A 26,732-nucleotide genomic window follows, 5' to 3' on the forward strand; every position below is an offset into this window, starting at 1 on the left:
GTAAACAATGTAAAGAAGAAATGCCACACGAAGTGAAAATATATGTTGAAACGAGTCTCTGTACTACAGAGCATTGCAGTTATCCTGCACATGCTAATGTGTCTTTAATTTACACTTTACGAAGCACTGTCTGGTCGGCATGACTAGAATTTTTTTATGACTTCAAAATATAATGAAAGTCACGGTGTTCACACATGTATCATGTGTTAATGCTATGTGTTGATAATTTGCACTTTTCAGCACAGGAGCCTTTTATGATATTTGCAATCATTCTGTCAAAGTTGTAAAGCTGCTGTACCACAGAATGTCACAGCCATTTCTGATTCATGACGAAAGAAGGTATTCAATGATTTAAGACCGTATACTCAGTTTTACCCAACTGCGTAGCTGTAGTACTCTGTGTACAGAGTACATATGCAAATCCCCCCTTCTTGATCACCATGATTCAGCACAAATTCACCAGTGTACCACTTGGTCTTAATGGGGTAATCCACAAAATGCCAGACACATATTTTTTATGATGTTACACTTAGTAATACTGCAATCCCTTCTCAATGCTATCTTGTGCAGCAAACAGAGTTGAGCAACATATTAGCATTGTTAAAAAAAAAAAAAAAAAGACTTTACTGCAAGGCTGAAAAAGCTGTAATGACAATGGAGCTGCCAGTGGTGCAGGCAACCATGCTAGCACAACCACATCCTGTCTCACCCCCACATAACACTGCCAAGCTCTCACCAATGACAGCTTGCATAGCACTAGAGATCCTCTTTTGCCATATTGTGTTACTGATCTTAGCTCTGCCATCATACATAATAAGGGAAGCATTTGTATGAAACACTTACTGACCTAATGACAGAGTACAACACAGCAGAGAAATGTATTCAGTAAGGTGTAGGTATATTCAAAGTATACCTTACTACTTTACATTTCCCTGCTGTTTTGGCTTGCAAGGTGATATAACAATGTAAAAAGTACAGCAGATGTTATGTAAAGTCAGAGATGAATTCAGCAATTGCAGTGTTACGTTTACCACTATGTGCTTCTGTTCACAGATCTTAAAGAAATGTAGTGGTTTGTATACCACCATTAAGGACTACAGTCTGTGCCTAGGAATTACAATCCTAAACAGTGGTTTGCTGTACGTAGTGCTGAGTGCTTGTATGGCACTGTGAACTTTATTTATGTATACCAGGGTCAGCTGTTGCTTCAAAAGTACAATTCCTATGAAACTTGTCGATCTTGCTGTTGTTTTATTTATTATAGACGTGAGTGTATATGGGCCAGGGGAGGGGAGGATTTGGGTGACAAAAAAGATAAAGATTTAAAAATGTTTTCTGTGCATGTTTTTTTTTCCCCAAGGGAAAATTATTTTCTGCCTTTCAGTCAATGAGGTATTTGTATGATCTTGCTTTGTCAAATATTATACCTTTAAGTTCCCTTTTTTACTGAAAGCTTCATGCAGAGGCAATGGCCTTCCCATCTGACAAACAGAACACTATAGTGCCTGCTCTTTTTAAAAGGAAAACAGCACATCTGTGCTGGTATCTCACTTTCTGGTAAACCTTTGCCAGTGTCTGAGGAGTTTTTGTTAATTTACTTAGTATGTTGTAGTACTTTACATTAATGAAAGTCTACATATGGCACTGACAAATGGCTCCACATGACATTCAAACTCAAAGCATCACAATGGTACTTTCTATTAGATAGATTTAAAAAAAGTGCATGTAAATTGGCCCTAGGTGTGAGTGTATGCCTTCTGTGGAAGGTTGGGTGCCGGGCTGGCAACTCAATACTGTAAAACTCCACTGCCAATCATGAGCGGACAGGTGATCCACTGTGGCGACCCCTAACCGGTAAAAAGCCGAAAGAAGAAGAAGAAAAAAGTGCATTGCAAAGTACAAAGAGCCTAGACATGCTTCAGCATTAAGACTTGACTTACCAAATTGAGATTCAGAAAGAGGGCTTCAGAGCAGTCTTCATGAATAATTCATTAACCATTTCAGAGTATACTGGCTCATTCAGCATGGATTTGCTCCTTTGAATCTCATAGACTACTAACATCAGAGATGGGCATGCCCAGCTTTATACCAAGATACTTTCCTGGGACATTGCCATTTTTGAAATTGAAGTAAAAACAAAACTGTTTTTAGAGATGAAAATGCTCATGAGTTACAGTAATTGTACACTTGTGTTTCTGTACACTGTATTTATAAAATTCACCAACATGCTTAGAATGCAACTCCATGTCAGTAATATATCTCATTTTCACAAAAGTACTTTAGTGAAGCAGGCATTTTGCCAATGTTTTATGCTAAGTGCAGCTTTTGTTGGCCATTACAGTTTGTGCTACAAACTTTGTTTATGGCTAGGCAATTTTAATTGTGACCCACTGCCATTTCTGTTTCATTGGCTATGGTTATTTGTGAGCCTGTGCTACATATGTGCAATTGTGTTAAATATGTTGTATACTTTTCTTATGTCTCTAGACTGGGGCATAATTGCATTTCAAGCCCCATGCAATGGTTATGGGAAGGTTACAGTTAACCATCGTAAAACAGAAACTGGATGGCCTAACCAAATGGGATTTAAATTATACACCATTCAATAAGATGTCATATAAATAAGGATTGTTTTCCATGACATGGATGAGAATGCTTTTCTTACCAAAGTACCTCTCCTAGCTTATGATTTTAAAGGCAAAAGTAATGGTTACTTTGGTAAACTGAAACAGCATAAAAAAAGAAGGCTGGTTTACTGCTGAAGCAATCATCCTTCATATAAAAATAGATGTCCTTCTATTCCCATGTTGCAGTATTCATCACACATGGGTTTTCTCCTCTTGCTACTCGAATGTCCAGCCAGTATACAAATGTTTTCAGTCACTGTATGGTGCATGGGACATCTGATGTGGCTAGCACAACATAAGCCATAAAAGTGATGTTTGCACACAGCAGACCTTAGAACTTCTCAGCCGCCAGTCAAATGTCAGGTGTTCCTGCCATCTCAGCCGTCGGATTACGAGAAATCAGAAAAGTCCCCCGCTGGGGAACCTTCAGTCATTTTATTTTATTTTATTAATGCCTGTTAATGTCATCCAGAAAGGGCAAGTGTAAGTGCGGCCTTTAGATACCCCACAAGGACGCCCATGATCAATGTCTCTTCTGTTTAGGTCAGTCGCATGACTACAAGGACTGCTCCATTTGTCAGGTGCTTGTGCCCAAAATCTTGTGCAGCTGTCTGCATGTACTCAATCTCTATCTAGAAAATCAGCAACCAAAGCAAATTGCCTTAGGTATGGAGGGTTCCACTGACGTACCCGCTGAACTGCCAAAAAAGAAGGCTAAGACTACCAGGCCTACCTCTACTACTGCACCTCCTGTGTCACACTCTCAGCCTGTGGCTGATGTTGGGATGTAGAAGATCAGGGATCCGCTGCTTTGGATTTAGTGGGTACCTCCATGGAAGTCTCACAGTCTTGTGTGAAAGGCACATCTGTTGAGGCTTTACTGATGTTGGTCTTCGACACCGGGGGGAGCCAGCGATTTCGGTAGGTCCTTTAGATCCCTCCAGTTCCTTACAGTTGCCTGATTTCAGGCCTTCCTCCCTTCAGATGCTCACCAGGCCTCTCAAGATAAAGGAGAAGAGGAAGCACACCTATTCTTCTCCTGAAAGCATGCCAGATTGGCAGGCCTTCAGCCAAGGTTTGTTTAATGCCTTCTTGGCCTTACAGGGACTTCTACAAAGCTTCCTCCTACTCTGAGCCCAAGGCCTCAAACATCTGACCCATCCATGAGGGAAGAAGAGCATTTTTCTGATTCTCCATCTGAGGAGTCACTCTCCTATACCTCTCAGCTTCCTTCTCCATTGGGGTATGGCTCCCGAGTGGTATAATCCATTGATCCTGACTCCCCAGCTGAGGATTTGACCTTTGGGGAAACCATTGCCAAAATGAAAGAACATTTTAAGTGTGAATCCTCTGAAATGACTGAGGTTCAAAAAAGGTTTATGACCTCATTCAAATGGATTCCCCAACCCCTACTGCTGTGCCTCCTATTCTGCCTGCCTTTCTGGATGCCTTCTCCTCAGCATCCTTGAACCCTGACTCACAACCCTCTGCTCCATGCAGGTCTGATAGATTTTATAAAGTCCCTGAAACTGCCAAGTATCTTGTAAAGTGCCCTCCAGCAGACCCTGCCACAACTTCCATATCTATAGATAAGGCATCTAAACTACTGCCCACCACCACCATTCTCACTGCTGACAAAGACAGCAAAATCATGGAGCGTCTGGGTAAGAAAATGTACACTTCTGCGACTCTGGCTTTCAGGGCTACAAACTACCAGACACACATGGCTAAATATGCCTTATCTCTCCTGGAGAAAGCCTCCAAAGAATTGTCTGATACACCAGACTTTGCTGCCAAAGCTTCACTGTCTTCCCTTTTGGCTCTCACCTCCCAAGTCACCAGGCACTCCATGAAGTGCAGTTATGATGCTGCTAAAGCCTCAGCTAGGTCAGCAGTATCAGCATCTCCCTTGAGAAAATACTCATGGCTATGTCTCCAACTCATTCCAGATGACTTTAGGCAAAGCTGATATGTCCCTCTGGACAACACATCTTTGTCCTTTACTAAAATGACTGATTTATTTAAGTCACTTCAGCAAAAGGGGAAAGAAATGCAGGATTTAAAATACCTGCTAGTCTCCCCCATCCCAAAATTCCAAAGGAACTACCCTGCTAAAACTCAGTTTATTAGAAAGCACTCTCACCCTGCTGCTCCCACTAGGTCTAGAAAAACAACCAGGAAACAACCCAATCCTGCTTGAGCCTCCCCCTCCTCTAGCCAAAAGCTGCCCTTTCAAGACAGGGCAGGTAGTATTTGCATGCATGTCATCTCTGAACCCCCCCTCCTTCTCTCCTTCTGTCTGTTCACCTCCCTGTCTCCCTGTGTGGACATCCATCACATCAGACAAATGGATCCTTCCAATCATTCAAAAGGGGTACTTTATGACCTGGCTTATGCCCCCAAAGTGAAAGGGTATCCCACAACCTCCAAAACAACAGCTACACCTATTGCAGTCAGTACTAGAAACCTCCTGTACCAAGGCACCATCAAAACAGTGCCACTTGCTATAAAAGGGAGAGGTTTCTACTCCAGGATTTTCCTAGTCCCAAGAAAAGACTGTCCTGGAGACCAATTCTGGATCTTTCTCTCTTCTCAACCTCTTCCTTCAGATTCCTACTTTCAGGATGTTGTCCTTATCAACTCTTTTCCCACTACTGCTTCCCCAAGGATTCATGGCCACCTTAGATACAAAGGATGCTTATCTTCACATCCCCATCAAGCCCAATTTCAGGAAATACCCAAGGTTTTCTATGGGCCCTTCTCACTTTCAATTCTCTGCCTTGCTCTTTTGGGCTGTACCCAGGGTATTCACCAAATGTCTGGCTCCAGTTATTGCCTTTTTCAGAACATAACAAATCCAGATATTTTCCTATCTGGATGACCTGCTTGTACATGCAGAATGCAAGGACACCCTCCAACAACACATACTTCTTGCCACTTCCCTCCTACAGTCCCTGGGATTTCAGATCAACTTCCCAGAATCCCACCTGGAATCTTTTCAAGACATTGTCTTCCTGGGGTGCAGGATTCGCACAGACATCATGACAGCCTACCTTCCCTAACAAAAGGTGGAAAGCTTGACAGAACACCTACTTCTGGTCCTTCAGACAACAGAATTGACAGCAAGGCAGTACCGCAGGCTCCCTGGGCAACATGGCAGCCACTATCCCCATGTTACCATTAGCAAGACTCCATATGAAAAAGTTTAAATGGTACCTAAGGTCAGTCTGGACCCAGCACTCACTCCCCCTGGAGTACAGGGCTCCCCTCCTGCTCTGCCTCAAACTAGAAATCCAGTGGTGGTTGAAGCAAGCGACCCTCAACCCAGGTCTTCCCCTCTAACCACCCCAACCCAAACAGATCATGCACACAAATGCATCAGACTTGGGCTGGGAACTAACTCTGAGAAATCTAAAAGTGCAGGGACTGTGGCCAAAGCCACACAAAAAAGAACACATCAATGTCTGGGAAATGAGGGAAAATCTCCTGGCCCTTCAGGCATTCCAAACATATCTACAACAGGGACCTCTAAACACCTTTACAGACAATACCACAGTGCTGTGGTATCTCAACAAACAGGGGGGACCAAATCTTACTTACTTTGCAGACTAAGTCTCCTGATGTGGGACCTGGCCACCTCCCAGGGAGTTACCCTGCAGGTGGTCTACATTCCTTCACTGCAGAATGCCCAGGAAGACTCTCTCAGCAGATCCGTCACAAACAACCACAAATGGATGCTGCACATGGATGTTTTCCTGGACATGGTCCACCTGTGGGGTACACCTTAAACAGACCTGTTTGCCTCCTCCATCAACAGGCAACTTCCTTACTTCTGCACAAGGCTTCCACACCCTCAGGCAATGGCAGCAGATGCCTTCTCAATCTCTTGGAAGGGAAAGTTTCTCTATGCATTCCCTCTCTTTCCACTCGTACAGAAGGTCCTAGTGAAGATTCAGCAGGATAGACCAAAAATCTTGTTGGTGACTCCCTATTGGCCAAGACAGCATTGGTTCCCCCTACTAATATAACTATCCAAGGGCAATCACCACAAGTTACCACTCAGAGTGGACCTTCTCACACAGCACAAGGGATCCCAAATCCACCCACAGTAGCATTTGCTAGAGCTCATTCGGTGGCTGATAGAATTCTGATCCCCTTCAGACACCTTTACAATGAGGATGTGCTCACTGTCCTACAGGAGGCCAGGAAACCAAAGATGAGAAAATCTTACCTTTCTAAGTGGAAGAGATTTTCTTTATGGTGTCTCAAAATATAGTTGGGCCCACTTGCTACCGAGACCCCACTAGTTCTGTCTTACCTGTGTAAACTATTGCAGACAGGATTGGCCTACTCTTCCATTAAAGCCCACTTGTCTGCCATTTCAGCATGCCTTCCTCTGGATACCCCCCTGGTGTCCATACTACCAGCTAAGTTATTTCTTAAAGGGGTCCTTCACCTGATACCCCCCCCCCCCAGGAAGCCATCTCCACCCCCATGGGATCTCAGCTATGTTTTGGAAAAGCTTCCACTTCCTCCTTTCTAGCCACCAGACAAAGCTTCCATAAAACACTGTACATGGAAAACTGTGTTACTCGTGGCCTTGACCTCAGACAGAAGAGTCTCAGAGCTACAAGCCCTCATGGCTATTCCACTTTTCTTGGTATTTCACACTCACAGGGTTACTCTTAGAACCAACCCTTCCTTCATGTCTAAGGTAGTGAATGATCTTTCCCTAAATCAAGCCATGCACATTCCTACCTTCTTCCCTAACCTACAGGGGGACAGTGAGAGAGTACTCCATTCAGTGGATGTGCACAGACAATTCAGATTTTACCTGCACAAAACCAAATCCATCAGACAGGCTGACCAGCTCTTTGTCTCCTTCCATCCCAAGGGCCTAGGGAAGGCAGGAAACAAACAAACTGTTTCAACCTGGATTTCCAAGGCTATCATCTTCTGCTACCAGTTCCATGAAAAATCCCTGAAGGGTACTGTTAAAGCACACTCCACCAGGGCTATGGCTCTGTTAGGGGCTTTCTTCAGAGGTTTGAACACCTCTACCATTCTGGAAGCAGTCACTTGGTCATCAGTGCGCACCTTCACCAAATGCTACAAGTTAGACCATGTCTCCAGAGCCAGAGCGGGCTTTGCCAGGGGTATCCATCATGGATTCCTAGAGACCACCTCTAGACCACCACTCTCTTCCTCACAGCGAGCTCTGGCACTCACCCATATGTGATGAATACTACAACATGGTAATAGAAGGACATAGAAAAGTTGTAAAAAATCTTACCATAATCATAGATGTCCTTCTCTTCCATGTTGCAGTATTCCTTCCCACCCACCAACCCCTCCTGTTATGCAGCATTTCCATTTCTGGATGGCACAGGGCTTGCATTACCCTTGTTAGGACTGGTTCTGACTGGGGCTTACAGTTCTGAGGGCTGGTGTGTGCAGACGTCACTTTTATGGCCCACATTGTGCTAGCCACATTAGATATCCCACGCACCGTACAGTGACTGAAAACTTTTGTATACTTGCCAAATATTCAAGTAGCAAGAGGAGAAAACCCATATGTGATGAATACTGCGACGTGGAAGAGAAAGAAATCTATGGTTATGGTAAGATTTTACACAACTTTTCTTTTCACTTATATTTTTATATTTTAAATCTTCTCAGGTAGAAGTCAAAAGTCTTTATGTGATTATGTTAAATATTTCCTCTGTCTTCATTCTGTAATATCCAAGGCATTTATCAGCTTATTTTAAACTCTATCAACTGATCTCCAGGTATTCCTGGTAAAGGGAGTAATGTTTTTGTTTTATACTCAAGTTATATTTCATAATAATTAAAATGAGTGTCTGGAAGACAGGTTTAGTTACATATGTATCAGAGCAATTCTTACATGCAATTTCAAAAGTGATTCGATTGCTTAGCCTGATAGCTCCATGGCACAGAGTGAATGATCCCTGACTGTGACCTAACTAAGCTGAGATTGGTTAGTGGCCTGGGCACTGGAAGTATGGGATGGTAATTAAGAGGTGATGCTTCCTGATCTCTCTCAAGGAGCATGATCAAGGCTGTGCATTAGTTTGCATTTTCCTGTAAATCCATTGTCAATGGTGATCAGAAACATATCTGGGAGACACCAGTGTAAATGGGAGGGATGCGTCACTTGCAGGAATAAGTGGCAGATGTTCACTGCATTCACTGCTCACCAACCACTACACTTAAATGACTTAAAAAAGAGTGTTGTTAGGTTATATAACACAAATCCCTTGGTGGCTATCTGAGTGGCAGGTATGTCATGATTCCTGATTGGTATTAAATGGACAAAGGTTATGGCAACTGGCCAAATGATAGACAGGCCTGCCCCCCACCACCACCACACACACACACACACACACACACACACACACACACACACACACACACAGAAAAAGTATGGCACATAAACTGTAATGCAGTGTGTTTTTGCCACATGCTAATAGAACATCCACAAGCAGGAAGCAAAGGCTACCATGCTCTGTGCCTTGGCCTTACAATGTCTGCTGTACTTTAGCAGTGCACCACTCCATACCTTACAGCATTTGGACAAAATATTGAAATTATGAATACACTTGTGATTAAATTAAGGTGTAAGACTACAATAGACAGATGACAGTTGAAACAGATAAGATCCTTCGCAGGTTGTAGAACTCACATCTTTGCTTGAACTTGTTTTTGCATGAAAATTTCTACAAGACAACTGAGGACTGAAAACAGCTGTTGTACCAGTGGTTTTCTGGACTAAACTAGGACTTAGATGAGGTGAATAATTAATGGATACATCTGAGTGTTGCACTAAATTAGATTCCTTCACGATGAAGCACTGAATCTACTGCATTTCACAAGTGCTTCACAAAAAGTGTTTTAAAACAGAATATATATTATTAAAACTGAATACAGTTTCTTATTCATTCACTTACCCATAGCTACTTTAATGATTTTCAGCATTGTGGGGAAGCTTGTGCCTTATTTCATATGCCAGCAGGTCAAAGGCAGAGAATAAATGTTAGAAGGAATCAAAGGTTTGCTGTTGCTGCAAATTGACAGTACAACCTATGAGAAATGTAAATATTCACAAAACAGAGAGGCATTTTTCTCATATTAGTCCACTATCATACAACACCACATCAGTCACAGCACGTTGTTGAGTTCATAATTTATGCTGAGGCTGGAAAAATCTACCATTGCAAGATACACGCATGCATACACACACACACACACACACACACACACACACACACACACACACACACACACGCGCGCGTGCACACACATACACAAACAAACACGTGTACTGCATGAACATCTATGGACAATTTGAAGAATCTCCAGTTCATTACTTCCATGTCTTTGGGATATAGGAGGAAACTGAAACGCCTGACAAATGATCACATGGAGGACCTGCAAATTCCTCACCTCAGCCAGGATTCAAACTGAATAACCAAAAGGTCCAACCACTGCACTACTATCTGCTCATGTACAGCTCCTTTCAAGGGTGCTCCAGAATTTCAAGATTCCTTTTCATTACTTGTGTTTTTTAGGTATAGATTTTCCTTTGATGTGCAGACATTCTGCATAATTTTATAAAACACTTTTCCTGAAAAAGTATAGCATATATAGATGATGTCCAGAATTCCACAGATTTTTCTTTGTAGAAAATGAAACATTTGCTGACTGAGAGATACATGTCTCTTCATGAATCAAGCATGTCAGTCCAGCAGGTAAATTGCCCTATGTCTGATGTTCAGCGTGGTCATAGTCATTGAATCTAGACTTTCGTTTCTAAAGACTTGCTTTTAAGCAGTGCATGTTATCATTGGTTTTGGATGTGTTAACTATTAGCATGTCAATGTGGCTGTATTTGTATGCTGGAATGAAAAAGAAGCCTCTAGTAACTCATTAAGGTCGTGAGTATGGCGTATAATCATGGTGAATTGAATGTGCACTCTCTCTGTACAGAGTGCAGCTCTGCTGTACTACTCTGTGAGATTAGTTTTGCAAGATCAAAAACAAAGACAGGAAAATACTTCAGTACATCAAAGAGAGACAATTAATTCTTCATTCTTACCTCTCCCAGGCAAGTGTGAACCTGTAACAGCTTAGTTCACTTCACAGCAAGGAGACACATTGCTTCTCTATTGCAGATTCAGTAATAGTTTGGTTTTCACTAAAAACAGTACCACTACAAAGACAGAAAACTGCTGTAGCCAAAAGTACATAAACCTAGCTTAATGTTTTATCAAAGAGAAACTTGTTTAATATGGCTAATAACGTTTGTCATCTTACTCTTTCTTAGAAAACTTGCATTTGTAGTAAAAAAAATTCCTGTCAAAAGGCAGAAAAAAATCTTTAATCTGAGCAAAAGCGTAATACACAGTTCACAAGAGCAGGAAGTGTTTAAGTAAAATGGACAGAATTTTACCTGTTGAATGAATGCACTTCTGTTTTACTAACAGTGTGATAATTTAAATCTAAGCATTTTTTCCTTGATACAACAGATTTGTAGATCCCTTTAATGCATACAGTACCTGTTTTCTTTGACTGTAAGTGTGGGTTCTTTATTCTGTCTGCAGATTGTGCCTTGCATTCATTTTATCTCCCATAGTCACATCTTTTTATGTTCTGTAGCTTCTGACTCTAGCTATGAAATGTGGCCACAGGCAAAAGTGCATATGAAAATGGAGATGAAGAATTTCTTGCCATGGGAAATTTAATGAAGTAATACATTTTTCACTAATAATCTGAAGAAAAAACAAAGGATAGTCTTGAAAATATCATTGCTTGGGGGATTGCATCATTTATTTCTACAACTATTCATACAACAAAACTGTAGTTTGCAAGAATGGCTACCAGATCTGTGGAATGAACTTTAGTGGGCATCACATAACAGTATTGCAACTTTGCAGTAAAAAAAAGTGATGGTCTCCCTACAGTAGTTCACATAATGTGGCACAGTTATTGGTTTACCCCAAGCAAGTCTGACTTAAATATTCAAAGCTCTTGGAAATACACTTAACTGGGGATACTTGGATGTCTGTGGCTGTTCTTAACACTGATATTAAAACATTTAAGTCAGACGTAAAATGTTCCTTGAAACTTCATTTCATTTAATGAAGTCGGCCACTAGGTAGGAACATACTCTACTAATTGCACAAGTTCGTTATTCTCTCTGTATACAAACAGGTGAGCTACCGGAGTCTAAAGTTAAAACTATTCCAAATCAAACCGCTAGTTCAGTCCCAATTCCCTTAGCTCTACTCATCCTTAAACAGCTTGCTAGCAACATTTGGTTTCTGTAAGCTGAAAAGCTCTAACATAGTGTAATGTCTTACTTAAATTTCCTGGCTCCTGATTGGTTTTTTTTTTTCTTTTCTTTTTGGACTCCCTCCTGCTGGGTTTGCTCTGCATCCAGTTCTAACCACCCAATCTCACACTGATAATTTGTACCCACCCTCCCCCAAGCCATTCTCATAGGAGGCTATATTAATACCCACTCCACTGGGAGCCATCTTTAAAATGTAGTAATGCAAATAACTTACATCTTCATTATCAATTTACGTTTTACTTAATTGTTGTATAAATCTTGTGGGCCGGTTGAGCCCTGCTCCTCTTATGCTTGCTCTGCACCCCACCCAGCCCCCAATTCTCACACGCCCCAGTACTGTTACATTTATACTGTCCTAGCCATTCGCACTGCTTCTTTCTCCCAACCAGCATCTCACATATCACCAAGTGGCCCTCCCACTCTACAACCCAACTTTTCTCCTTCCTTTCCTGCCAAATCCTGGTTGAAAACTGTGCCCTATAATGGCCAGGCCCCATGCTATGCTAACATCAACAAAAAGACTAGTATTTTCTCTACTCCCCCTGATGCTCATCCTTTATCTCCTCACTGCCTATGAAAACCAGTACCACCATGGATTCCACTACACAAAATGTCAAACTACCACCCCAGACTTCTCTTACAAGTTAATTCACCTAATTATCCCCCACACATCCAATCCCTCATCCCCTTTACCTCATCACCCAATTAAAACCTTAAAATCTAATCCAAGGCACAAGCACTATGTAAGCCTTATTCATAAGTTTCTAAAGCTCATAATCAGATTTTAATATAACCTCATTACAGATGGGGACATCCATCCCAACCCTGGCCCATCTCCACCTGGTGACAATAGCGCCAACACCACAAACCCCTTCAAAAAACTACCCCTTAACAGTCCTGCAAATGCTCTCCTGACATTTCACTTGAACATTCGAAGTATAAATAATAAAATCTCCAACCTGCTACTGCCAATAATGAGGTATTACCCCCAGGCTACAAAATACACCGATTAGACCAAACAGCTAAGAAGGGAGGTGGGATAGCAGTTCTTTACAAAAATACATTAAGTGTTAATAGAGATCCAGTTCAACGGCCCCCATTTAATAATTCAGAAATCCTCATTACCAAATTGCAAATTAACAATAATAAGAGTATAAATAATGTCTGTGTCTACATTCCCCCAGACAATAAAATAAGCACTCTGGAAGATATCCTCCAATGGTTATCCACTACCTATCCCCAAGAAACCATTGTTCTTGGTGACTTTAACACGGAATGGTTCACCTGCTCAGCTGAATCTCCGGTCACCCATATAAATATGTTTGGTTTCACACAAATAATAACCTCTCCCACTAGGATCAGTAAACCCACCAACAGGGAAAGTATCTTAGGTTGGGTACTTATCAATAGCCACCCAAGCTTGTATACAGCTGGGACTCTACCCAGTGACCTAAGTAATCATTCACTAACTTATATTATTAAGCATAAGGCAGAAACCCACCACAAGACTACATATAAAACAATCAGAAATAATAAAAACTTTAATCCTACTAACTTCCTAAACAAACTTAAATCAGTTAACTGGTCAGTCCTAAAAAATCTACCACTAGATGAAGCCGTAACTTTCTTTAACAATAAATTCCCGAGCATCCATGACTCCCATGCTCCTGCACATACTATAAAGACTAAATCTAATACTGCTCCATGGCTCACAAAGGAAACTAAGATAAAAATCAACCTTAGAAATATAGCCTGAACCAAATGGCGAACAACTAAAGCCCCCCTTCAACCAAGTGAGATATCATCAACTTAGAAATGATACAAAAAACTCATTTTGCCAGACAAAAAAAACTACTACCAGAACCTCCAATTTAAACACCAAAACAATCCCCAAAGTGATTTCTTCATCCAGGACACTCTACTACCCCAACCCCATCAAACTACACCCATAAATCCCCAGAAACTGTTGCCACTGCCTTTAATAACTTTTTCACTGAAACTATTCAGTCCTTAGCTAACCAACTTACTCCCACCCACTCTAACTTTGCCACTAACACACCCACTTCTCATCCCCCCTTTAACTTCCAACCTATCTCTACCACTTTTATCCGATCCCTTATCAAAAAACTAAAACTACCCTTTCTGCTGACCTCCTTCCTGCAGAGTACCTAGAAAAGGCTGCCAATGCCACGGCATTCCCCATCTCTATCCTAATCAATAGAACACTAACTGATGGAACTATCCCCTCAATCTGGAAAATATCCCACATTATCCCACTACACAAAGGTGGAAGTTCAACAAAACTGTCCAACTACAAACCCATTTGCCATTCTCTCACTACTAGCTAAATTAATGGAGAAGTGCATTCATAAGCAACTTATGGGCTATCTCATTCAGAAGAGTCTGCTTGCCAACTCTCAGCATGGCTTTAGGCCACATCACAGCACCATCTCTGCCCTCCTTTCTTTTACAAATACCAGATTCAAAAATAGGAACAACAACAGGCTATCTTCAGCCCTATTTCTAGACCTGTTGAAGGCCTTTGATATGGTCAACCACAAATTACTCATCCGTTGCCTAAAATCCATCTCCCTAGATAACCATGCTATTCAGTGGTTCCTATCCTATCTGAATGGCAGACAACAGGCTGTATTATGGCAGGGTAAACTGCCCACCCTGCTACCTCTTACCCTTGGTGTGCCTCAGGGCTCTATTCTAGGTCCTCTACTCTTTTCTATCTTCATCAACAATCTTCATACTGCCACCCCTGATGCAACCTGCATTCAATATGCAATATTCTACCCTGATCTGTATGGCTTCCTCCCCTTTAGACCTGCAAATCTTAACACAAAACACATTTAACACAATTGAAAACTTGCTCTCTAATCACCATCTGTTGTTAAATCCCAACAAAACTAAACTGCTCCTCTTTACCCCACCAGTAGATCCAACCCATTTTCCTTCTCCATAACATCCAATGACGGTACCTCCATCTCTCCAGATGTCCATACTAAGCTTTTAGGAGTAATAGTGGACAATAATCTCAAATTTGATCTGCATATCAATAAAACTATAAAAAACATTAATAAGAAGCGTGGCTCATTATAGAGAAACAAACCTCTTCTAACTCCTTTAGCAAGGATTGCAATCACCCGCTCTCTACCCTTCTATATGCCCCCCCCCATATTCTCCATCACCCGCTCTCTACCTTTCTATATGCCCCCCCCCATATTCTCCATCACCCGCTCTCTACCCTTCTATATGCCTCCCCCATATTATCCAATGTGAGCAGAACTGAACTTAGTGAGCTCTCTCACTGTTACAGCCATAGTGCCAGATTTGCCATAGGCTCAGCATGTAAGACACATCACTGTCAAAACCTCAGTCTTCTCGGGTGGCTAGAACTGCCTAGCCTACTTCTGTTCAATCAGCTAATAGTAACACACAAAATTCTGTACCACCCAGAAAGTACTACAGCACTCGAAAATATCATAAAGCCATACAGTAATTCAAGGCAACAACCATCATCCAATAAACTGCTGGTCCAAACCCACAAAGCCATTAACTCAGCCGGCGACTCCCTGTTTGCCAACGTCGTTGGTAAAACTTGGAATCCACTTCCATCTAGCCTTAACCTCAAACCTTCATTAAGTCTCTTCAAAAAAGGCCTCAAACAGCATTTTAAAGAGCACTGGCTTTGCTCCTGTACTAACCCTGATTAATCACTACTTATTCTATGCCTTATTTAAATTAATATTGCATGCATCTCTTGCTCATAATAGCTTGCTGCAACCTGTTGTTTTTGTATACTGTTACACACTGTCTATATTGTGAGTACCTACTAGAGGGCTTTGTAAATATGTTTGACTCATATTTGTTATGTTCTGTCTGTGTTATCTGGAGCTTTTCTCCCCGGGCCTTCTCTGAAAATGAACATATATCCAGTCGGACTATCCAGGTCAACAAATGTAAAATAAATAAATAAATAAAAATCTGATCTCAAAACTAATAATTTACAAGCAACTGACAGTGTTTAGTGAGTTTTACTTAAAATTATTACAGCAGTTTAAATGACTGGGCAGCGTATAATAAATAACTTGTAGAATATTGTATATCAGTGGGAAATTCATTCTTTTCTAATGAAAAGTAAAATGTATGATAAAGCTATTTGACAGTACTTTTTTCATTTTTAATATTACAGTTTGATGGATTTTTCATCATTGCATTATAAGCACACTTGTGTCTTGACTTTGTTGAAATACTAGTCATTTGATCTCCAAGATGAGCAGGAAATTAAGGACTATACTTTGAATTATAGAGTTCCTCACTTCTCCTATGTGCTTGCAATCCACCAGCTTCCTTCATCTTACAGTTTCATTGCATGGAGCATCATTCTTATATCAATAAGAGCACTTGGCCATCTCAGGCTAGTTTCAGCCTACCATTAGATTATCTGTTGTCCTACCATTAGATTATCCATTGTCATGTAGCCTGACGGTAAAGCATCATTAAGACATGCTTGCTTTTTTGTAGTGGCTTAGGTTCCCAAAGTATCTTTTCTAGCACATCGATGTACACAATTTTAGACTACTTTACAACCCTTGTAATCACTTAGTGAATCTGATGAGGGCTTACAAACCACCCAGGGAGGTCAATATTTTCGATAAACTAGGGTTACATATTTCAGGGATGTATAGATGTAACACGAGTTTTCATTGCTGACTCATATAATCTCAGAAATGCTCTTCATTCACATATTAGGACTAGCACTGTTTACTTTGCTAAATCTAGCTTAAACTTGTACCTTCTCATGATCTGTAGTTGCATGTGTCCAGGGAAAAAATAAACTCCTTGCTCCTATGCTCAAGGAGATTGCTATCACCAGATATATCCTTGCATCCCACTTTTTTTAGAGACTAAATGGAGCTCTTCCATTGTTGCTTGCATTCAAGTAGGTAATCTACACTGATTTTCATGAATGCATATTATTAGCTACTTTGTTTCTAAACAAATGTGTACCTGTTAGGCATCTTGTTAACACGCATAAACCTTTTTCTGTTACGTGTAATTTTGTGTCTTGTACTCCAATATGAATGTCTGTATTGTAAGTGCATATAGACGTAGGCTGCCATTTGTCTTGTATTTCCTTTGGTGTAGGCTGCCTTTTGTTAGTCTTGGCCCTTGCAGTGGGTGAAACAGATCTCTGTGGATCAATCCAGCTTGTCTAGTTAACAAACTCAGTCAGCCAGTCAGATTGTATGTCAGTCAATTAATAAATAAATACTTGTTGCCCTTTATATTACCAGGGTGTTATGAGTATCAGTCACCACTGATACTTGATACTTGCATACCCCCGTGATATTTTATCTAATCTTTCTTGAAAAGGGACAGTGTGATTCACCAGTATTACTGCTTTCCAAATGCACCAAATAAAAAGTGACACTGGGTCAGAAGTATTTTTTCAGTATCCGTTAATAGTGTCATTACACCTGATATGTAATCCTCATGCATAGTACACCACCTTACTTACATAGCAGCCCTCCAAACACTTTATGTCTAATAAACAGTTTCAATGTCTAGCTAAACAGTTATGCATGGCTCAAGGCTAGGGATTACAATACTTTCCAAGACTCCTTCAGATATTTATGCTCTGCTTTAAACAATATCTAACGAACAAATTAAATACAAAAATACATCAATTATATATTTTCTGACTCAATTCCTACCCAATAAGAAAATTCACATTTACACTCAGTTAAGTAGTTAAGTGTAGTATGTCAAATGTTTAGTTACAGGCTTTGAGTCACTAGTGTTATCTGCTTACCAGATGCAAAAACCAAACTACTTTTGACTAAACCTACTAAATTTACCTCCAGTTCTGCAAGCATTAACATGCCCAGAACATTCGTACCAGACTGGGAAATAAAAGTATCAAAAGGGCACAATCTAGAAACATGATACCTATACATTTCCTGATTCACATCTCTGAACACTTTCTTTTCACTGCCATCTTCTGTGCCATCTTCACAACTAGCATTTTGTCAATATTAGTATCTCCCTGTGTACATCAAATAACTTTGGATCTTGCATATTAAAGACTAAAATAAATGTACAGCTTGACACTAGTAACTCGTAGGTTCATAGGTGTTTACTAGGCTAATGAACACAAGGGCCTTTTTAAGCCTAGCCATGCATCCCAAACCTCTGACAAGTTATGTGTAAGCATGGGCCTGGGAGATGAACCATTTACAGGTTACCTGTTAGCATTAGAGACATATGTGCCAAACCAGGAATTAATTTCTTGTTTCCCATCAAATTGTCCAAGTTGCACTTGAATTGGGTTAGAGAGGAACTCTGCTTCACATTGATGGGGAGCCTGTTCCACAGACGGGGTAGTCTCTGGGATACATACTTATCTCTCCAACAAGCCCTGTTTATATCATAGACAAGGTTTAAGTCTTTAGAACAGGTAATTTTGCTATTGTTTGTTTTGTGGATATACAGGAGGTCCATCAGACTGGGGTCTGACAATGCTCTGTATGCCAGGCATAGATCTCCCCTCAAAAGCCTGTAGGAGACAGAATACAGGGATAGGGCCTTGAGGCAGTCTGCATAGGATGTATTACTTACTCCCTGTATTCTTTTAGTGAAAAACCTCTGTGGACATTCCAGCTGTTGGATATGCCTGGTTAGGTACATACCAAAGAGTGCATGGTACTCAATGATAGGTCTGATGAATGCCGAATACAGTGGAACAATGTCTTCCTTGGACTTAGATGCCATACCTTTGTTTATAAGTTGTGCAACATAGAATGATTTCCTCACCACTGTAGGCACGCGATGATCAAAGGCTTGATTACTATCTATGTGTGTCCCTAGGTCCCTGACTACTGGGTCATCTCTAAGGGGTGTGTTGTCAATACGATAGTTTCCAGAGATGGATGACTTCCCCAAGGATACTGTTATGAATTTCTTGGCATTTAGTTTTAGTCCATAGCTCTGACACCAGTTATTTGTCTGTCTCAGCCCCTCCTGGAGAACATTTGTGTCAGTGTGAGATTCGCTGGCAGCTCCTTATTTGTAGTCATCTGCAAATTTAGTCAGCCAGAGACCATTGACATTGCCCGAGACGTCTTAGAAGTAAATGCCAAAAAGGAGCAGTCCAAGGACTGATCCCTAAGGGACTCCATTTGTCATTGGCCTATCGACAGTGAGACATATGGGTTTGTACCTAATCTCTTGAGTTTATCAACAATACCGGAGTGAGGTATTGTGTCAAATGCCTTGACCAGGTCAAGGTAGGCAGTGTGAACAATTTTTCCCTCATCCGTTTCTTTGGTGACCTTCTCAAAGAAGTCCACCAGGTTGAGTAGGCATGATCTGCCCTTGACGAAACCAAACTGGGATGGGTCCAGTGTCTGGAGGTTTACTGTATATTGATCATCTCCATGGCTTTACATATAAGACCAGTGAGACTTATGGTTCTGTAGTTTTCAGGGTCTGTAGATGGCCCACCTATGTGCAGAGGGACGACTAATCTACTTTTATAAATAACTTGAGTAATTCTACCTATCTGTCTACCAATCCATCCAGCTATCCATCCATCTATTTTCTTAGCTGACTGTCTTGGTGAGGGTCACAGTGATAGCAAACTCAGCAGTAATGATCAGAATTCCCTAGCTCCAGAAAAAGACCTCTCCTTATCTTATAGGATCCCCAGGACTTCGAAGGAAACTTGAGACATGTAGTCTTTCCAACTTGACTACTCCCAGTGATCTGTGCTTGACACTCCTCCTATTAAGGACAGGGCTGTAGAATCCTCAAATAGTAAATAAACCACCTAAGATGATTATTTTCAACATCATGAACACTGTCTATATTATAAAATCCTCCAAGATTCCAAAGCTTCTCACATTGTCACAGACAATGACCCCAGGTACATGGTGAAGCATTCTCATATCATTCATTTGCATCCATACTGCCATGCTGTTTGTTACCACACAAAGCTCATGACCATAGATAAGAATGAAGAAACAGAGTGACCAGTAAATTGAGAGTATCATCCTAGGACTCATTTCATCACCAAAATGTATTACAACAAATAACTGTCATGATTCCCTCTGCTTTGCTCATAAACAAGACCAGAAGATACTTAGTCTCTTTTACCTTCAGGAGGCAAAACATTTTACATGACAGAGAACCCTGGCCTTCAGTTTGGAGTCTGAATAAATAAATCTATCCAACATGATTTACTCTAACTCTATGCATTCTGACAGGAAATATTATCACATTGCCTGTTTAACTTTAAAAGTCTATCATCTACTTTTACAAACCACAATTCTAATAATTTCAGCACTAAAGCTACAGTATGAGTGAATGCCCACCATCCATTTTCTACCAAATATATCCCCAAGACTGCATCAGCAGTCTTCATTTTGTAGGTTTTGCTTCTATATTTAAAGAAACATTAAATATTTAGGTCAGAGATCTTAATGTTCACTTCACTGCTTCTTTCAGCATCTTCTTTCGGCTGTTCCCGTTAGGGGTCGCCACAGCGGATCATCTGTTTCCATTTCGTCCTGTCCTCTGCATCATGCTCTTTCACACCAACTGCCTGCATGTCCTCTCTCACCACATCCATAAACCTCATCTTAGGCCTTCCTCTTTTCCTCTTACCTGGCAGCTCCATTCTTAGCATCCTTTTCCCAATGTACCCAGCATCTCTCCTCAGCACATGTCCAAACCAACGCAATCTCGCCTCTCTTGCTTTGTCTCCAAATTGTCCAACCTGAGCTGACCCTCTAATATACAGATTCCTAATCCTGTCCATCCTAGTCACACCCAGTGCAAATCTTAACATCTTTAACTCTGCCACATCCAGCTCTGACTCCTGCCTTTTGGACAATGCTACCGTCTCCAACCCATATAACATAGCTGGTCTCACTACCCTCTTGTAGACCTTCCCTTTCACTCTTATTGGTACCCGTCTGTCACAAATCACTCCTGACACTCTTCTCCACCCTGCCTGTACTCTCTTCTTCACCTCTCTCCCACACTCACCATTACTCTGAACTGTTGATCCCAAGTACTTAAACTCATCCACCTTTACCAACTCTACTCCCTGCATCCTCACCATTCCTCTACCCTCCCTCTCATTTACACAAATATATTCTGTTTTAGCCCTGCTGACCTTCATTCCTCTCCTCTCTAAAGCATATCTCCACCTCTCCAGGGTCTCCTCAACCTGGTCCCTACTCTTACTACATATCACAATGTCATCTGCAAACATCATAGTCCACGGGGCCTCCTGTCTAATCTCATCTGTCAACCTGTCCATCACCACTGCAAATAAGAAAGGGCTCAGAGCTGATCCTTGTTGTAATCCCACCTCCACCTTAAACGTATCTGTCACTCCCACTGCAGTCCTCACCAATGTCACACTACCCTTGAACATATCCTTTACCACTCTTACATACTTCTCTGCCACTCCCAACTTCCTCATACAATACCACAACTCCTCTCTAGGCACACTGTCATATGCTTTCTCTAAGTCCACAAAGACACAATGCAACTCCTTCTGACCTTCTCTGTCTTTCTCCAACAACACTCAAAGAGCAAATATTGCATCTGTAGTGCTCTTTCCTGGCATGAAACCATACTATTGATCACTAATCGTCACCTCCCTTCTTAACCTAGCTTCCACTACTTTTCCCATAACTTCAAGCTGTAACTGATCAATTGTATCCCTCTGTAGTTACTGCAGCTCTGCACATCACCCTTATTCTTAAAGATAGGTACCAAAACACGTTTTCTCCACTCCTCAGGCATCCTCTGACTTTCCAAAATTTCATTAAACAATCTGGTTAAAAATTCCACTGCCATTTCAACTAACCACCTCCATGCTTCCACTGGTATGTCATCTGGGCCAACAGCCTTTCCATTCTTCATCCTCTTCATAGGTTCATAGGTTCATACTAGGCTATCTGCCCTAGGCCATTTATAAGCCTAGCCAGAGTGTGTTTGGCTTTCGCCACCCCTTGGAATGAGGATACTGTGCCCATTTAGGGTTTAGTTTACTGCGCCTCTGTCTAGCAGTGACACAGAGATGACCCCTGGGGTAAACCTACGATCTCCCATCCACTCGTCAAGATTTCTCTTGAAGAGAGTCAGTGAGGGGCTCTGCCTAACATGGACTGGGATTATGTTCCAGAGTGAGGGGAGCCTCTGGGTTATGAATCTGTCCCTCCAGCGTGTCCTATTTATTTCTGTGTTGAGGTTCAAATCACTCGCTCTCGTGGCTCTGGTGGATTTGGATTTGGATTTTCTGAAGTGGAGCATGTCCATTAATTCCAGATTGGACATGGCCTTGTACGTCAGACATAGATTGCCTCTGAGTAGGCGGTATGCGACTGAATAGAGCTGGAGTTTCTTTAGCCGGGCAGCATATGGCATATGTTTGAGACCCTTGATCCTCTTGGTGAGGTACTTTTGGGGTCTTTCTAACTGCTGCAGGTGTCGGGTAAGGTACATCCCATATGGGGCATTGTACTCAATTATGGGCCTGATAAGGGAGGAGTAAAGGGGCACAATGACCTCTCTTGATCTAGATGTGAATCCTTTCATGATAAGGTGGGCAATATAGAAGGTCTTTCTAACCACTTTGGCAATGTGAGTGTCAAATGAGTGGTTACTGTCAACTTGGGTCCCTAGGTCCCTGATTACTTCTTCCGTACTTGATGGATTACTACCTATGTGGTAATTTGTGGGTACTTTGTTCTTCCCAAAGGGTATGACTATACATTTTTTGGCATTTAGTTTAAGGCCATGGCCCTGGCACCAGTTATCCATTTCTATGAGACCTTTTTGAAGGATGCTTGTGTCCGCTGGAGACTCAATTATGGCACCCAGTTTGCAGTCATCTGCGAACTTGGTCAGCCACAATCCTCCTATGTTAGCCTGCACCTCAGAAAAATAAATGCCGAACAAGAGAGGTCCCAGGACCGAGCCCTGTGGGATGCCACTTGTGACTGGTTTAGAGTCTGACATGGCTCCAGCAATTCTGACCTTGTGGATTCTGTCCTTGAGCCAGTTTGCAACCCATCTTATGACATAGGGGTTTACATTTAAGCTGGTGAGCTTGTCTATGATGCCCAAGTGGGGTATTGTGTCGAAGGCTTTTGCAAGGTCAAGGTAGGCTGTGTGAACTGCCTTACCCTCATCAATGGCCTTAGTGACTGTTTCAAAGAAGTCGACCAGGTTTAAGAGGCAGGATCTGCCCTTGAGAAAGCCAAATTGGGTAGGATCCAATGTCTGTAGGTCCCCAATGTCTTTGTTTATGAGTTCCATAATGATCCTCTCCATAGCTTTGCAGACCAGGCTCATCAAGCTTATGGGGCGGTAATTTCCAGGGTCCGTAGAGGCACCTCCTTTGTGGAGTGGGACCACTGTTGCTGTATGCCATTCTTTGGGTACATATCCTGTAGTAAGGCTAAGATTAAACAGCAGCCTTATGTGCGGGTTTAGTTCTTCTAGGAGTTCATGTATCACGCAACCTGGGACACCGCCTGATCCCACTGATGCTGTGTTTTTAGCTTTAGAGAGGGTGGCTCTCACCTGGGCATCTGAGATGTCAGGGAGGCAACACTCTGCTGGGATAGATATTTGTCCTTTTGGGGAGGGGGGATTTGCACTGAACCTGTCTGCCAGTATGTTGGCAATGTCTGTGGGTTCAGCGTATTTTTTGTCATTTTGGACTAATTCTGAGCATATCTGGAAGTTTCCACCCAGGTTTATAACATAACTAAAGAAGGCCTTGTGATTGTCTTTAGTGTCTTGTGCAATTCTTCTCTCAAAGTTGGCCTTGGATGATTTTATGAGTGATCGTAGTTTTTTGCTAGTACTGATCAGAGATGCCTTCCCTTTTAGGGATTTTGCTCTATCATGTAGTAGCTTCCTCCTTCTGTTGTATATCTTATTAATGGCTGGGGTCCACCAGACAGGAAGCCTGCCTTTGGGGGAATGGGTCTTGGTTTTATTTGGGTTTGCATGATCCATGCATTCTTGAAGGTGTCCATAGAATGCGTTTATATAGGATTCAGCGGAGTGGGCTCTGGTTTCCACTGGCCCTGGGGCCTTGAAGGATACCACATCAGTCTTAAGAAGTGTGAAGTCAACTTTTGAGAAATTCTTCACGGTGGTCTTTTGTGCTGGGGGTGGGGGCAGGATGTGGATTTCCATTGAGATTAATTTATGGTCTGATCTCACCAATGGGGGGTATACTTCCGGTGTGGAGCATTGTGTCCCCATGTTTATGATGATCAGGTCTAATATGTTATCCCCTCTTGTGGGAGTGGTGACTAGTTGTTCCATAGCATTTGAGTTTATGAATTCTAGGAAGCTTTGGGCTAGGGTGTTGGAGCTTGAGTAATGCTCCCAGTCTATGTTTGGGTAGTTGAAGTCTCCCAATATGATGGTGTTTGGAGAGACATTCATATTATCCAGTGTCTTTAGGGTTGGGTTCCTGAGTTTGAGAGGGTGGTCTGTAGCATGCTACAAACTGTAGAGCAGTTTTGCCTACGGTTAGTTGCACATGAATGGTCTTCGATGCTTCATGCATTGCCACTAACCTGGAGGTGTGGGTATCTTTGATGAATATGGATACTCCCCCTCCTTTTGTGGTTTGTTCCAAGTTTTGGGGAAAAGCATGATATGATGTATAACCTGGTAGTGCTGGGGTGCTCTCGGGAGCCTTGAACCAGGTTTCTGTCACTGCATAGACATCGATGTTCTCCATACTGAGGAGGGCTTTGAAAGCGTGCATCTTGAGGTTTAGACTTCTGGCATTGAGCAGCATTACCCTTAGTTTTTTTCCACTTGTGTTATCTAGGGAGGTGGGTTTTTCTTTTGAGCCTTGCCTAAAAAAGGCACTATGGGGGTGGCAAGAGCCTTAGCCAATATCCGGAAGCCCAGGGGTGACAGGTGCAAGCCGTCCCTTGCGAAGCAGCATGGCTTGTCAAGCATGTCATCCCAAGTAGACAGACATTGGATCCCCCTAGAATGACACCAGTAATTAAGCCAATTGTTAAAACTGATCATTTTGTCTTTGTACTGTGGCATCATTTTTGGTGAGGGTAAGATGCTGCTCATGGTCAGGGTCATACCGGCCAGGGCTACATAATCAGGGAGCTCCTTTATGTCTCTTTTCGTGTAGTCCAGGGAGGTACGTCTCAGGTCGTTCACACCAGCATGGACAATGACTGAGTCATATTTGTACTTGCTTTGGAGTGATCTGAGTGCATGTGTTATGTGGCGGATTCTAGCGCCCGACAGGCAGCTTACTGTAACCCTCTCCTTGTTCAGCCTGGTGAGCGGGACGTCAGTGTGCCTGACTATAGAGTCACCTATTACAAGTGTATCAGGCATGTTGTTTGGCCTTAAGGGCTGTGACTGTTTGGCACACTGACTTTGTGAATTATGTGTTGCATGTGTTATGTTTTGAGGTAGTGGTTGCTTGGATGTCTGCTTTGGAGGCCTCTGTTGTTTTGGCAGATTTTTATTTAGAGCCTCCGAGTATGTTTTTGTGTGTTTATGTGTTTGGTTTGCAGTTGTGGTAGGTCTATGTGAGACTGGGTTTGTGGTGTGTGTGGTTACCTTCACCTCCTGACTGGCTTTGACAGCACTGAGTTGAGAGAGCTCAGCCTTCAGTTTGGCTATATAGTTGCATCTCTCACATATATTTGTATTTTTTGGGAGGAGGAGAGGGTTGACTGCGTACATGAGGCAGTTGTAACATTGCCTCAGGATTCCCAGATTCACCAGCTGAACTGGAGAGGACGCTGGCAACTGACCCTTCGACATGCTAGAATAGTGTAAGGGATTGCTGTGTAACTGAGTCAGAAAGGACCTATAGGCGGATGGGTACTCAAGGGGATTTTAGGTGGATGAAGTGCTTTATTTTTTGTTAAAAAGTGCTTTACTTGTGTAAAATGCTTTTAGGAGCAAGTGCTGGGCTTTTTAGATAGAGAAAAGAATGTTTAGATTGAGAGTTAGAGCAGTTCTAAGGGAAAAGCTGAAGAGCAGACTTTGCGGAGTCAGGAATAGTTTACACTTGATTAACCGGTGCTGCCTGATGCTGCGCTATGCGCAACTTCGCGCAAAGGCGTGCAAAAGCGCGCTAAAGCGGGCTTTATAGCAGGAGGTTAGAAAGAGCTAGGAAATGGCCCAAAACGGCCAATAAGCTACAACATACTGGGCTGGAACCACTCCTTAAGGGACAGATAGGCTGCTCAGAGCTCCCCACTCCCACTGGTGAACAAAGAAGCTTCCTCCTATCCAAACAAGGATATGGACAACACAGGAACTATGACACAGCCCAGAGATCAGCAAAATCTGAAGACTGGACTATTCTAGTTCAGTAAAGGCAGGAAACAAGGATATTTTGTTGTTTTTTTGTTTTTTTTTTTTTCACAGAAAAACAGAAACTAGATACAGTGGCAACAGTAAATGCTTTAAATCGGCTAGCGCACTTGAGTGTGTAGCCTACCAGTTAATTTAAGCAAAAAACAAACTTTCAAAGTGCAAAAAGTACAGAAAACAAACAGTAATGCAGTAAATCAACTTTGCAGAGCTTATTTAGTTATAGAAACTCGCTTTTAGGCGAAATAGAGCAGTCGGAGATAAAAAGCCAAAAAAGTACTTAGAAATCAATGGAAAGTCACTCTTCTACTCGCTGC

At 42.0% G+C, this 26,732-nt stretch overlaps 1 protein-coding gene across 2 annotated transcripts in view; it reads left to right on the forward strand.

Moving 5' to 3' along the window:
* Positions 1–26,732, forward strand: part of COL5A1 (collagen type V alpha 1 chain) — a 1,013,097-nt gene that overhangs the window by 200,459 nt on the left and 785,906 nt on the right. The window lies entirely within an intron of this gene.

This window comes from Protopterus annectens, chromosome 16.part0 (assembly GCF_019279795.1).
Source record: "Protopterus annectens isolate FY-2018-M chromosome 16.part0, PAN1.0, whole genome shotgun sequence".
Taxonomy (NCBI): domain Eukaryota; kingdom Metazoa; phylum Chordata; order Ceratodontiformes; family Protopteridae; genus Protopterus; species Protopterus annectens.